Genomic DNA, 16,449 nt, shown 5'->3' on the forward strand with positions numbered 1-16,449 from the left:
TATCCTATCCCTGTTACCCCCCTTCCCAGAGGATTACCCTAGCAGATCAGGGCCCGGGGTGGGGTGGGGGGTGAGGGGGTGTATCTGGGCTCTGCTCTCGGTCAGTGGGCCTGCTTGTTAGGGCGATGGGGACCGTGCGTGGCGGCATGGCAAAAAGTCATTCCAGCGTGCTGCCATGTGCTGCAGCTGGTCCCCTGGAGGGCCTGGGCTCCAGCTCCAGGGGGCGGTGGCACAAAGACGGGCAGTGTGTGAGGAGCAGGGAGGGGCCCTGCTGGTGGTGGCTGACTGGCTGGCCGGCTGGCTGGTTGGCTGGCTGACCAACCGAGCAACTGGGGGACGCAGCGCAGGGGGGCTTTTGGTGCAGGGGTGGGAGTGTGTGTGTGCGTGTCGGTGTGTGTGGTGTGTGTGGGGATTGTGGAGGCTCCTATTAAAAAAGGAGGCTCTTTAACGAGACTCTGTTTTACTGGCCGGGGGCGCTGCCAGAGGAAGCGACGGGACGGCGGGGACGGCTCCTCCAGCCGCCGCTGCGCTTTGATCTGTCCCCCTGTCAGGGCTCGGGTTACGCCGTGCACCCCGGCCAGGAGATCTGTGCTGCATATCCATCATGGACTTCTGGCTCTTTTAGAAGCAGCTTGTTTTTCTGAGCTGTCTGTCATATGCATATGTTGTGGAGAGATGTAGCAGAGCATTTTGGGTTGTGTGTGTTGTGAGCTGAACAATGAGAAAACTAGTGATATGTGTACAACAGGAAGGTTATACAATGTGGAAAATTTTAATTTTGTGTGTGTGTGTGCGTGCATGCTTGCTTGCATGTGTGTGTGTATGTTTGTGGTGCGTGTGCGTGTGCAATGTGCGCGTGTGCGTGTGTGTGTGTGTGTGTGTGTGTGTGTGTGTGTGTGTGTGTGTGTGTGTGTTTGTATGAAGGAGGTTGTGCAGAGCCAGTGATGTTTCTGTCGGCCTTGAGATGAGTAGAGTGTAACTGTATCCTTGAGGAGTTTCTGAGAACAAATTGAGATCATCAGGAACTACTAGTGAGCTCAAATTCAGAACCAGTTTCATTCTGTCTACCCAAGAGGGTTTGGAAAAGAAAAAAAAAACAAGATGCCACTTCTCAGGCAGCCGAAGGTCTCATTTCAGCATACTGGCTCCAGAAATTCTTCTGCTGAAGTGCATCTCTGAATGATTGCCTATCGCAATAAACTTCTGGATGAGTTACAGCCTACAGCAATACACTTCTAAGTTACTACCGCCTACTGCAATAAGTCATGAATTATTGCAACATCATATCTTTGCGCCAGATTGTATTTACTGTTGGCTCATAAGTGTGTGTATGAAGACCATAAACATCAGAGCATAGAACAGTATAAAAGCCTGTCAAGGTTTTTACTACCTGATGAGATAAATCTTGTTATGAATTCAGGAACAAATGTGGTAAATTCTGTACTTAGTCAAACATAGTTGTTGGTCTGGCTTAAAAAGAGCTGTTGTGATTCATGTGGCTCCTTAGTGAAGACTGAAACATTGTGTGATTATTTGTCTAGGCTTTAACCCCTAAAGGGCTACCCACTTAAATTAAACATTTATCACGATGGCAACTACACACTGCCACTCACAGCCCAGAGTGCTTATTAGGAACACATTCATTATGATGAAGGCACTCGCACACACAAATATACTTACACACACACATGCACACATACAATCACACACACAAATATATACACACACATGCAGACACACAAATATACCCACACACACGCATATTGCTGTATGACAGCTCAGTCCCAGTCAACACTCTGTCCCTTTGACTTAGCCGCAGCCAAAACAAACAAAGTCTTTGGTGTTCGCCTCGGAGCGCTGCCTGTCCCTGTCCACTGCAGAAATCCACATCTAATAATAAATAAGACAAATGAGAGGCACTTAGCACAGGTCCCTGATGCACTCCGCCGACCCTTGCGCATGTGTAGAGGGGGTGGGCAGAGCTGTTTGGATAAACATTGTTTTCTTTTAACTGAAAAATGCAAGTTCAGCTCTGTCTCTCCTGTGGTCAGTTAGATGTGTGTTTATTTTCAGCATGTTGAGAGATATAGAATAGGAAATAAGCTGTCACATGATTTGACACAGACCTATGTCACTTAACATACTAGCACTGCACTGCCTAATATGAACAGCCTTAATATACAGTGATATCACCTACCCCATTGTCTAACAAATCCGATCTAACAAAGCAGCATTATTCAAAGTAGAGTGAAGTGACTGATATTTAGCAGACACTTTTATCCAAAGCAACAGACTTGCAACGGCAGGTTTGGGGATTGAACCCGGGCCAATTGTCAAGCGGTAACACTTCTACTTCTCCACCACAACATCATCATCAACATCAACATCATCATCAACACCTCTGCTCCCCAACCTAGACGAGTGTAGACAGACGATATCAGACTTCAACATATACATGACACACACTATACAGACATTAACAATGATCCTGGGATTTGAGGACCTTGAGGATTTGCAGAGATAGTAAACAGTCCAGGTCATGGTAACTGGGAAGAGAGGGGTGGTGGTTCCTTAGTTGGAGTAGTGGGCCAGTAAGGACCCATGTCACGGACTGCTCCTTTTAGTGAAAATATGAATTAATCACCCACCCACTCCACCCACCCCCAACACCAGGGCTGGGAAAATATGGGACTTTTCTGCTCTCACCATGACAACCATTAATCATCCAGACCCCCCTGGACTTCAGAGAGCAGGCAGACACACACACACACACACACACACACATGGACACATATGCACACACACACACACAAACACACACACATGGACACATATGCACACACTCATATTGTATGCACATATGGATGTTTACCCATATCCACACACATAGGCATACTATTACCCAACGGCACAATGTCTCGGACACACCTTGACTTCTGCACCAAGTATTTCTTGTCCTTAAGTTTGAATCAGTAGTATTTGGGTGCCATTGTTATAACTGACAAAAACAAAAAACACAGTTGAACATGTTTCTTCAATCTGTAGTTTCAATCAAACCTTGGAGTAGATCATAAACTTCTAAACCGTATAGTTGACGTGAGCTTCCTACCCATGGAAGTATTAGATTTTATATTATGTGTATCTATACCATTATAGATACACATACCTCCCCCCACCCCACCACACACACACACCACATACATACCTCCCCTACACCCATACACACAAACATGCACACACACACAAACACACACACACTTGGAAGTACCCCTGGCCACACTATTGTCACTGACACAGACCAGGTCCCACTGCTGTCCTTTCATGTGTTCGTGGCCTCCCAAGCGAAACGAGTGTAATGAGCCTAACAAGTTTAACGAGCGGGCTAATAAATGTCAATTGAAGACTTCCTCCTCTGTGAAGAGAGAAACAGCTGCACGCAAAAGCTCCTCGTGCCTCTCGGGACGCCCTGACACACGTGGGAGCGATGTCAAGGGTCATCGTCTGATAGCAGAATTGGAGGTCAGAGGATAAGCCTTGATGCAGGGCATGCAATCAGCTCTACCAAACTCTATCTACCAACAGTGATGAAGGCTGAGATTCAGAATCCAAAAATAAATAAATGTTTGTCTTACAGTAATTTGACAGTGTTTTGCCATTGTCATAGTTCAAACAGTTACAGTAATACATGCAGATTTTCAAAGACCGTTTGCAACGCGTAAAAATGGTTTAAAAGACTGGTCTATTTTTTCGAACGTATGCGCCACTCTCACGTCTGGTGTAGCCAGTTCCATTGATCAGAGTGGAAGCTAATTGTTACAGCAGACCCTCTGTGAACGGAACGCTTCAGTTACGCGCCTGGTGTAGCCTCCCTGTTGCTCTGAAAACAAATGAGAAACAAATGGAACACCTTTTGTGGTGTGGTGACACAAGATGCAAGTCATTTAGGAGATGAGGCACCGGATAAGAGGAAATATCACCGGGAGAAAAACACTGACAAAAACAATGATGTGCTTTTATTAAATCCTCCGCCAACATAGACTTGATCTCTAAACTGAGATCACCATTGGCGGCCTGTAGAGAGACGCAGGAGGACTTGCCACTGCCAGTGGCATTCCAGTATTTGTGAGTGTATGTGTGTGCGTGTGAGTGTGTGTGCATGTGCGTGTGAGTATGTGTGTGTGTGTGTGTGTGTGTGTGTGTGTGTGAATGTGCATGAGTGCATGTGTGTGAATGTACTGTACATGAGTGCATGTGTGTGTGTGTGTCTGTGTGTGTGTGTGTAAGCGTGTGCATGTGAATGTGTGTGTGTGTAAGCATATCTGTGCATGTGAATGTGTGTGTTTGAGTGTGTGTGTGTGTGTGTGTGTGTGTGTGTGTGTGTGTGTGTGTGTGTGTGTGTGTGGTGTGTGTGTGCAAGCTTCGCGTGAGAAATCCTGCGTGAGAGGGGTGTTGATTTCTCCTGCTCTGATGTTGCCGACAACTCCCCTCTCCCAAATAAAAAAATATTTTCAGTCGCAATGACTCACAATCTCTTCTCTAAACTGCCCAGTTCCCATTGCTGCGGAATCAGGCCCAGCATGCACCTGGCCTCCCTCCATCCGAGTTGAAACTGAACTACTTGGGCGCACAGAGTTTAAAATCATTCATGACCACAGACCTGTTGGCCTTACTGTATTGTGGAGCTCAGTTCACCCGGCACCAAGCGATGCTGCAGCCCTCATGTATAGGTCTCCAGTGAGTTACACAAACATTCTCCTGGTTCAAAGCTCTCTCTCCACCACTTCCAGTGTGCTTTCATGCAAAACTCAAATGTGTATTGGCAATGGAATAATACAGGCATACATTTCATAGAATTTAAAGTGGACTAAATTTAGTGATAAAGACATTTATGGTCCTTAAAGTTTTATGCTTGCTTGCATGGGTCAATTGCGCATGTGGGAATTCCGGGTAAAAAGGGATACTTCTTAGAGAAACAGAATTTTGTATAAAATTCAACTATGTGGAAAGATTTTCGTTCCCCAGTGTCGGAAACCGGGTGAGAAGAGAAACGGAAGATAGGAAAACACATGAACCTGCTCTGAGGTAAGGCAATAGTATACAGAGCATAAAGTCTTCCTGTGTTCCTTCAGCTGTTTGTATAGACTATACCATTCCCCAGTGGAACTCACACTTGTATAACTATAGAATTCTAATCATATGGTCCATGGAGTAGAACTCAACCTAACATAACCTTTATTTTGTTTGGCTGGTGTCAGTTCTTCGTTCCGTGTTATCTAAGGACATTTTAGTACATTCATTTTTACAGTATTGATATACAGTATATAATAAGTAAGTGTGTTTGTATGCGTGCAGTATGCACTGTATACTGTATATAGGCACAATAGTGCATGTGTGTACTGCACTGTGTGGGTATTTTGGCTTGTTTGCTTAGTCCTAGCACCTCTGGAAACTTCTCTCCACTCATAATTCAGTTGTTCTATTCCAGACAAGTAGAGCTGAATATGAAACAGCTCTCTTAGATCCAATCCTCTTTGTGTGTGTGCCCCTGTGTGTGTGTGTGTGTGTGTGTGGGTGTGTGTGTGTGCCAACATGTGTGTGGGTGCCTGTGTGTGAATGTATGTATATGTGTGTGTGCGTGTGTGTGTGTGTGTGCGTGTGTGCGCACGCAATTATGCATGTCCAAGCACATATATGTCCGCTGCCTTTGAAACAAGTGCCCCCACTGAGCCGGAGCACCTGAGCCGCATGCCTGTCCTCCTCAGAGAACACTGTCACTTTTACACACTGGAGCCTCCAGATCGTTTATTTATTCTAATTTATTCTCATTTAATATTAGTTTAGACTAAATAAACTCTTCAGACTCCATTTCATGTGATCGCGGCAGCAGGGGGGCCATGCCGATGGCTGCCGTCTTTGGGGGGGGGGGGGGGTTGGTTTGACACAATACAGCCGGCCAGTTATGGGAACGGTCCAGTCTCGGCACATGGCATGCAATATGAGGGGTATCACAGCATCTTTTTTCTGGAGTGGGTTCAGGGAATATCGGCTGAATTGTGAATTATTCAGCACCAGAAAACCCACAATCTTTAATTGACTAAAGAATTCAAGCCTTATAACCATTCCACTTTCTTCGCGCGACTGCTTGGCCTGCCTGCCTGCTGCCAATGGATTCCCCTTTATTATGGCAAACGCTAACTTAAGGCGGGGATCACATTAGCCAGCGGCAAGCGGCAGGTTTCCTATTGTTCTCTATGGTTCGGCAGCGGAACGGTGGCAACGCTGGCGTAGCGCTAGCGTTGAACAAGCTGAGTATTGAACTTGGTTCAACTTTCAAAGCGCAACGCGAGTGTATTCAATTGACAAACTGTTTGTGTTGCTTAGGAACGAGACAAAACTTATTATGGTCTGAGCGTTGCGTTACGTTTGCCGCTGCCCCGCTTGCTGCTGGCTGATGTGATCCTCGCCTAAACGTTCCGTCATTCCATAAGGCATTGTGTGTGTTTCAGGTACACTCATGGAGTGTACCAAGTGGGAACATCATCATAACTATATATACATATATATTCTATATATACTATATATATATATATATATATATTCAACTCCAGAGAGGCTATGTTAACCTAGCCCTGAAACACACACTTTGAAACAGGAGTAATGTTCCCAGAGGGACTGTAAATTAAATAATTCAGCTGGAATCCTATTTTTTTTCCCATGCCACCTAGATGAAGGGTTTTCAACCAGTGGTCCATGGCCCACAGTCTACTAAGGCATTTCTGGTGGTCCCTGACCATTCATTCAATAATGTACAGTAGTTTCAATGAATTAATCACTACTTTTATTCAGCTATGGGCTTCCGCAGTCAGACTGCGGGTCCCTTGGTCACAGTCATTTGAAAACTCCAATTCGGGATCCTTCTTCAGTCACATCACGGCTACATATTTTCAGTCAACAGGAAACAAGGTCCATTCTCGTTGTGCACCTCTTCATACCATTCAGTTATCATTCATCCAAGTGGTTACTCTACTTTTTGGAGTGGAAGGCAATCAATGCAATCTTACTAGGGGACTGGGGGACTCAGCTTTTTCTGGTATACTCTATTTCTCTTCTAGTCTATGTATTTCTCTTTAGGTTAATGCATCCACAGGTCTCCAGTAAATCAATGCTTCTCATTTCAAAGGGATGTTCAGACGATGCATGCCAACAGCAGGGTGATTTCCACACACACACACACACGCACACATACACACATGCACACGCACACACGCACAGGCACACACACATGCACACGCACATGCACACACACACACACCAGCTCGCTATCAGACTCTCAGGGTAGGATGAGGTCCACAGGAAATGAGGAAAGACAGATGTGGGTGTGCAGAAATGAAAATGAGAAAGAGAGAGTGGGGAAAAGAGAGAGAGAGAGGGAGAGCAGGAGGAAGGAGAGTCGGAAGGGGGTAAAAAAGGGCAATGTTTTAAAATGAGCTCCACGGGCACAGTCACCGTCGGCTGATTTAACTTTAAACAGGAAGGCCAGAAAAAAATGCGGCATCTCGCTGAAGAGGGGGCAGTGTGCAATCAGACGGGTCCCAGATCGAGTATCAGGTACCGGGCTCCCTGGGCCATGTCTAGACTCTCTGGCACCTGCCTGGACTTTATTTACCAGCGACTGGGGGCCGAGGCATGGAGCCCCCGCTAGTGGCCCCCGCCCCACCCCACCCCTCCCCACCAACCCCATCCTGCCCCAACTGCCCCCTTAGGCATCTTCTCTTTGCCACACCACCCAACTCTCCAACCCTGGCTCTCCTCCTCTTGTTTTTCTCCTTCACACAGATCCATCATTCTCCTTTCCATTGAGCACTCTATCGCTCTCTCTTTCTCTATCTATCTTCTCTTATCTTTCCTTCTCTCTCCATCTCACATCGTCTCATCCCTGCAGTCTCTGGCCATCTCTCCCTCTTCTCTCTCATCTTTCACTTATCTATCTCCACCCCCCTCCTTCTGTCTCCCCTGTTTTCTTTCTCCAACATCTTAGAGTGATTATGTTGGCAGACTGTTTGATCCATCGCTCCCTCCAACCAGAAAGGGCAAGCCGTGCCATGGATATTCTTACACACCAGCAAAAGATGTATGTGGGTCAAGGGTCAAGTTCAGGCATGGCAGTGACATCATGTGTGTCGTTATGGAGAGAGGGTAATTTTTTAATGACCATCTGGTTGGCAATTTCTGCCCGTCGTGGCAGACAGGCATTTTAAAGAGGGCAGGAAACAAAAACTTACAGAGTGTTCTTGACAGCTAATCACAGGAACAACGCGAGGCCCAACCATGATCAGAGAGAAGGCTACAGACCCACAACCAATCATTTCAGTCTACAGCTGACATTTTACTGGTGAAAAAAAAACAATTGTACATGAGATAAAATGAATGTCAATTCATTCAATTCAATTTCAGTCATTTGTGGCTGTAAATATGGAATACAACAAAACTCTATAGAGTAGATAAATCTGAAATGCAAATGATGAATTGAACTCAATTGGTTGTTATGTAAGTGTGTGTGTGTGTGTGTGGTTACGAGTTGGACAAGAACAATGATCTTTATTGGTGTAAAAGCAGATCCCAGGAGGGGGTGTTGGGGCTGCTTGAGTGCTGGATCAGAGGCTGGGAGAGAGAGGGGCACGGCTGCGGTACCTGCTGGCCAAGGCGAGGGGATCCTCAAGCTGAAGCCGTGATTAGTAGAGCATGCTCAGTACACATTATCACATCCCAAACTGGAGCCAGGTGTGGCCAAAGGGAACCGAAGGGAGAAGTAGGAGAGAGCGGGGGTTTGAGCAAGCTGAACAGAAGAAAGGGATAGGGGTGAGTGAGAGGAGGAGGAGGAGGGTCGGGGGTTGGTGTGTAGAGCAGCTCCCTTTTTGGGGTTAATTGGGAGAACAGGAGGAGGAAGAATAAATGTTTCTACCATTAATAACTGCCGGGTAGGAGGCAGTGCCCTATGGCCCACCCAGAACACATGCTTCTCATCAGACCTCAGCAGTCTGATGCAGTCTCAAACTCCAATACCGCCAATGAGACAGAGAGAGAGAGAGAGAGAGAGCGAGAGAGAGAGAGACCTTGACACGGCAATTATGGTTAATCTGTGTGTCTAATAGATTTTATGAATCTCTTTTCTCTAAATGCTTTTTATTTTACTAAGCTATTAAAGATGTAAACTGGAGCAGAGGTTAATCAGCATGAGGATATGTTTGTCTGGTATAATCAGAATATGGGCATGTACCCAAACCAATGACTCTTACAGTCTAGCATGGAACATCTAACTTTGTGCTATTTATAGATTGTTTGACATACATTTAAACTACTGTTTATGGACTTCTCACTCTTCATTCACTTCATGTGGTAACATGTGTAGCCATTTTAGTGGGACAGAAACTGTGGTGTATGGAGTTGCAGTGTTACTGGTTTCATTACAAGCATCTAACTATTGCAGTGTGTAAGACATGAATCCATGTGTTTGTTCCGCCTCACTGTAGTCCATCCATATGCTCTCTAATGATAGATGTGAGGGCTCTATGTGCTGTGCACTGATAGATGTCCCGTCTGGAGGAAGAAGGCAACTCATTGAGAGTTGAGAGAAGAGGACAGAGAAAAAACATGGCTGAACAGGCAAGGAGAGAAAGAATGAAGGAGAGGTTAAGAATATAACAGAGGAGGTACAAAGTATTGTGGCAGGATGTCAAGAGAATACTAACAAGTACTCACTGTATGATCATAATGTATGCTCATAATACATCTTGGCTTATGTTACAGTGAGTATGCAATGTCAGATCAGTAATATAGGAAGATAACAAAATGTATATAAATATAGTTTAGTACAAATTTAGCTGCTCAATTATGCCCACTACTCAAATTACATTCCCTTGAATTTCAGCATCATGTGATGCAGCTAGCAGATGTGTGTGTTTGGTGTAGTTCAGTTGGGATAACACTAGTGCTATACGTGATCTTTGGATAATGAGGTTACATTGGGGAAACTGGAGGTTGTGCAAGCAGGAATGATGGGATATGACGGAGGTTGTGGGAACCAAACTTCATAGCGATCCTCACTCAACATCCTGCTGACTCATCTCCACGCCGCAACGATTCTTCCTATCCTCCGAGAGAGCATTTGATCGCTTGGGGACACGATCGTTGGCGTTTCCAAACAACCGATTGCAAGGCACATGGGAAAGAAATTGCTTTCAGATGGATAAAGCGAAGGAGAGAGCGGAGTGGATTGGGAGGAGGGGTGGATTGTGGGTGGTGGGATGGCGAGAAGAGGGAGGGGCTTCGGTCCACTCTCCTACAATGTCGTGTGGCTCCACATCAGCCTGGCACAAATTCAGGTCTGTCAAAAGTCATCTGTGTGAGTGCCCCCTCCCCCATCACCACCCCCCCTTCCTCCCTTTTTTAAATATCCAGACATGACAGGCGAAGGGGGAATTCCATGGGTGGGGTGCACTAGACGTGCCATTCAGCTCTTGTGGTAAAAGGGATTCAAATTGATGTTGTGACATTTGAATTCCAGCAAATGTCGTCAGCTTTCATCAGTCAATATATGGAGAAACAGGAATCTCACTGGCTTAGGTAATTAGAGTGTGGTGTTAACACAACCAAATACCTGTCATGATTTCTTCTTCTTTTTTTCTTTAGCCTAGACAAAATACACGTCTCATAAGACTATGGGAATGTTCGACAATTTTACACATTTACACAGTACATTATGAGTCTTGGCAATGGGTCAGTAAGTCTCTCAACACTGTATTACACACTATTATTATATATAACATATAGGGATGATCAAACCTGACATTGAAAAATAAAAGAGGTAACAGTTTTGTATTACTTGGCATTTCTGCTGGATACATTATCAATCAACATACATGGCATATTAACAGAACTTTGAAGCAATGTTGTCTATTCTGTAAACCTTTTATTTCCCTGCTGAAAGAAAAAGTTAAAAGGTAAAATGGAATAGAAAATCATGCTCTCCATGATAGTGGAGAAAAATAAAAGATGCATTTATAGCTTACTGACCACTCTTAATGACCTGACAGACCCAGAGATGCTCTTTTTAAGCACCTCTGGTATTCACTCAGTGCATCTGTGATGTCTATTGTCTTGCTAAACAAGCGATGCCCATAATGTAGGTGTCTTCTATACATGTGGCTGAAAAGGTCCAATTCATTGTCTCCACCTGTTTAGTTTCACTAAGTTAAAGTGCACCCTAACAGTTTTTTGACCTTAACATACGTTTCCAAAATCATTTTGATGGCACATAACATGATGACTGGCACTTCTGCCATTGTCTGAGCGGCCCTCTGTAGGCGATTACCGAACTTTCTAGTTCCAAGTAGGAAACTGCCCCCACTTCCCCATCTGAAATCGAAAAAGAGCTGCTATGCCATAGGACTTCGGAGATCTTTTTCGGTTATACTTCACACTTTACAGTGTCGATGTAAGAGTGACATGACACTGTCATGAACGTGTCATAAACAACTCATAAACGTTTATGACATAGCACTTCTGTTATTAAGTGACATTCGGTTTTTGTCATAACAAGTTAGGGTTAGGATTAGGGTTAGGTTTAGACTTAGAGTTAGGGTTAGGGTTAGAGTTTAGGGTTAGGTGTTAGGGTTAGGTTTCATGTGTCATGACAGTGTCATGTGTTCATGACAGTGTCATGTCACTCTTATGTCGATACTGTCAAGTAAAGTGTTACCTCTTTTTCTACAGACTGCTGTCGGTGCATTCCCTCTATATTATATCAGAGTTATGTTCATACTTTGTTACAAAAGATACATTTTAGTCTGTTTATTATTGCACTTCTCAACCAGAGGCGGACCCTGAGAGCAAATCTTGTTAAGGGTGCCTTTAAGGGTATGTAGCATGCTCATTTACTCTCCCTCTCCTGCTAATTTGTCTTATTCACGTGGCAGCCATTGTAAACCAAAACGAGGCTACCGGGACCCTGAGAGCAAATCTTGTTAAGGGTGCCTTTAAGGGTATGCAGCATGCTCATTTACTCTCCCTCTCCTGCTAATTTGCCTTATTCACGTGGCAGCCATTGTAAACCAAAACGAGGCTACCGGGTACACAAACCATACTATATTATGGATATTAGGATTGTTGTGTTCTATGCATTCGCCAGTAGGTGGAGACAATCCATTAATGATATAGTAAGTGTACCCAGTAGCCTCGTTTTGGTTTACACCATGTGAACGCCGTGTGAATAAGGCGAATTGAATGTGACTTTAGTGTATAGTTTGGGCTGTTAAAATGCCTTTATATTTGTTAAAATAGCATCTGAGGCATGATTACAACCAGTGTTGCCACAGTTACCTTGAAAAAGTAATCTGATTACTGATTACTCTTTCAAAAAGTAACTTAGTTACTTTACTGATTACTTCATTTTAAAAGTAACTAAGTTAGATTACAAGTTACTTTATTAGTTACTTTCTGCAGCTGCCGACAACACCCCCACCGCCTCAACATAAAAATGATAACCGGTTTTGCCAATACTCACTATACGCGAAGTGCATTTTAACAGGAATGTCAGCAATGTATAGCAGACATCCCAACCTAACCTACTTAGATACTGAAATTCAGATGTTTGTTCAATAATGTCTAGTCAGTCCTCCAAATAAGGAAGGCCTATTGATAGAAATTGTGATAGTAAAATATGTAGATTTTTAGCCTGGCGAGCCAGACCCACATTAAAATGTAGGGTCTGGGAACTCACCGTTCGCAGTGCTCAGTCCGAGGGGCGGGATAATCAGTTGCCTTTCAAATTCCCTCTGCACGCAATAGGACGCAATATGATATTTGTTTTCAAGTAGCAGGGAATTCAAGCCAAACCGTTGCAACTCTGCCATCAATCATTATGTTAAGCCCACCAAACGACTCTATACACGATTTCAATGACCTGATTAAGTTTCGATTTCTGGAGCTCACAAGGCAACGGAGAGTTGCTAGACTAGCCCAATTTGCTGCCACTAGGGGCGCGTCTAGATTTCTCGGCTAGTAGATTTTGGTAGTTTGGCCTTTTCATGTAGCCTTGGCAACTAGCCATCTAGTATAGGCCTGAATAATATGCAAATGAAATTGCACTTGTTAAACTCACCTCAACAAGTCTTTTGCAATCATTTAACCCGCAGTAAGCAATGCTAAAGTCACTGTTACAAACAGTGCAGTGTGCAAGACTATCATTACGTTTTACTCTTATGAGACAATTGGGTACACTTTTGTGTAATCTGATAGGTCTTAAATGTTCCTTTTTGAGTGGCACTGGCTCTGCCATGACGCTCCTGTTCCTAGATAGCCTACACTGACTGAACTGATTAATTAAGTTCGGAAGAAAAGAAATATAAGCCCACCTACACTGACAACTGATTGGTTGATTTAGCAAAACAGACCAGGACTCAGATGCACACGCGATTTGAAGTCCGGTCTGGCTTGCGTGCTCTTGTTCGCTCTAGGTTCCGGGAGATGTTAGGCTATGTCGTTTGCGGGCGTCAGGAAGCCGCTATCAATATGTGGGAGACTCCCAAAACTTCGGGAGACTTGGGATGAATAGCTAGACAGCACTTTGTCGCCAGCACAGAATGTACAATGTGCCTTAATGTGATGTTTAGCTGACACAAACTCAAAATAATGACTGTAGATAAAATGTGCATCTCTCTCCTCCCTCCATTGTTGTTTACGTTTGTGTCGCTGCGTGGTTTTACACGTGAGTTGTCTTCATGCTGAAAACGTGAGTATAGCCTACATGACCTTAATCCCCAGACAAGAATAAAGCAAAGAATATATCTTTTACTAAGGAAAATTACAAAAATAGTAACGCGCAGTGACTCAAGTAACTTTAATCTGATTACTGGTTTGTAAATAGTAGCGTGTTAGATTACTCATTACCGTAAAAAGTGGTCAAAATAGGTTACTGGCATCACTGAACAACTCCTTCCCATGTATTTCTTGCACATTCTCTGTTTTGGTACCATTTGTTTTCATTTTTTGTTGTTCTCATTTTTTCAAGGGAGGAACAAAGGTTCCATTATCCATTGAATATTGGGGTGGATCTTTGGCACCGAGAGGTGAGTAAGTGTCGGACTTTTGGCTGAACATTGACTGTCATAAGTACACTGAAGATGCAGTCTGGCATACATTTTTCAGCTCATTACTTTATTAGACAGCAAATTACCGCCAATACAACCACAAGTCTCATTTGAACCATTTTTTTTCAATCATAAAACCACAAGTCTCCAAACTTCAGGCATGGAGTGGGGATGAACCAACATGATCCTCATTTGTCTGCGCAAACCAACACTGCCATATCCCAGTGAGTTCTGGTGTTCAACATTGGGATTTATTCCTTATGCATTTATTCTGCAAAGAGTTAAGGAATGTTGTTCATTGTCACGTGACCTGCCCCTCCCTCCCCTCAATGCCCCCTTCCTGCAAGAACATGTTGCGTGCAGATGTGGCAACACCGCAGGCACTTCAAAGCACCTCCCTTCAGGCCCACTCATATTGCAACGCCAACTGTAAATGTCCGGGACACGCAGAGCGGAAAATATGAAACCTTTCAAACTGCTCCTAAATGCGATGTTTTGCTCAAATCCGAGTCACTTTCAGAGGGAGGAAAAATATATGTGTGCCCTCTGCCTCTCCTTTTCTTTTTGTTTATGTACAAACGGCTCATGGTGTTGAAATCAATAACCCATAGAAGTGTAGCTGCTGCTGATAGAAAGTATGACAGTTTTCAAGGCAAGGCAGTTTTGAAACAATGTCTAACAAGCTTAAATCTCATCCACATTCACAGATGAACACTCGCCAAAGAGGCAGAAATCTATTCTGATGTCAGAATTCTACTATAAATTGTCCCTTAGTCATGCATTGCATTGCCATACATTAAGATTTATGGTGTGATTCAAAGCTTCATTACTCCATGTGACGTCATACATCCTGATCCAAAAAGCAAAAGCCTTAACTTTATAGCGACACACACTAATGCATGAAGTTATAGCTCCTCATATAAAGCAGGACAAAATCACATCCACAGTTGCACACTCTGAACCAGATGAGGTTGTAATTGATACTCTGGAGAGGACTCAGTCAGTGGTCAGGAGAGAGAGAGAAGACTCACACACATACAGTACTTAAATACAGTAGTTTTCTCGTAGCAGATGTCTGAAGAGCGTGAATACCATTTAAAGCTGTTTCTCAATTAGGAAATTAGTCTGAGTTCAAACAACAAAAAAACTCTACAGCGCCACTACAGCATTGGCGAAAGCAGAGGTGTAATTAGTGTCGTTCAAAGTAAATAATGCTGTTTTAAAACTGAGGTGGATGAATTAAAACAAGACTTAGAAGAACATTGAAACCAGTTTAATGAAAACAGTTTGAATGATGGAAATTGCCTTGACACTTTTTTGAGAACAGTCTTATTTTGAATGCTTTTAGATTTGCAAGATTTTGCAGAAACAGATGGCTTTTGTCCTGACATTACCATAATGTATTCAGTGTGAAAAACATTATTATCATATTTTTATGGTGAGAAAGCCTTGTCTCACTGCTGAGTTCAGATGTTTTCCATCAGCCCCACTGTGTGTTTGTGTGTGTGTGTGAGAGAGAGAAAGAGTGTGTGTGTGATATTATGCCTAAACTTCATATTTGATTAGAAGCTAAGGTTAAGGGATTGAATTAATGATCAGCTCCCTCCCTCCTCTCTCTTTCTTTCTCTCCCTCTCTTTCTCAAACAGACACACACACACACAGAAACTATGTCTCTCATTTCATTATCATCTCTGTCCCTCACTTCCTTCTTGACCTCCCTGACCCCATCCCCTCTCTGTATCAACACACTCAGCAGTCCACTTAATTGCATGCCTCTCTGCATTAATAAATGACCCGTCCAGAGTGTCATCTCGTTTCCCTCCGCGTCGACCGCTCGCCCATCCCGTCCGTGCTCCCCGTTTCCCCCCTTTTCCTCTCCTGGTGTTTATCTTTCGTGTTCTCCCCCGTTCCTCTGAGCAGCGCTCATCAATTAGTCCCCGAGCGCTTTAGTTCGGCAGGGGTCACGGGGTCACAGGGTTAATATAAGAATGAGCCCAATTTTCAACAAGTGAGGCCCCTGGTGGGAGGGGTGGAATGTGGGCCGGCCACATCAGCGGGGATGGTCCCGGGTCAGACGGACCTGATGGAGCCGCCGAGAGTCACTCACCCGTCTGTCTCTTGGTCAAGCGGAAAAGCCAAAGCGATATTATTTGTGAGCCGCCTGTTGAAAAGAAAGGCTGCTGATTTGCACTCTGAAAAGTGTGGAAGTGTTTAAGAGAGCATAAATCACAGTTCACAATGTCGTTCCTTTCTCAGATGCTGCCAATATCAAAGGCTGACCACCACAACTCTCCTTCTACT

The sequence above is a fragment of the Alosa alosa genome, chromosome 9 (genome assembly GCF_017589495.1).
Source record: "Alosa alosa isolate M-15738 ecotype Scorff River chromosome 9, AALO_Geno_1.1, whole genome shotgun sequence".
Taxonomy (NCBI): Eukaryota; Metazoa; Chordata; class Actinopteri; order Clupeiformes; family Clupeidae; genus Alosa; species Alosa alosa.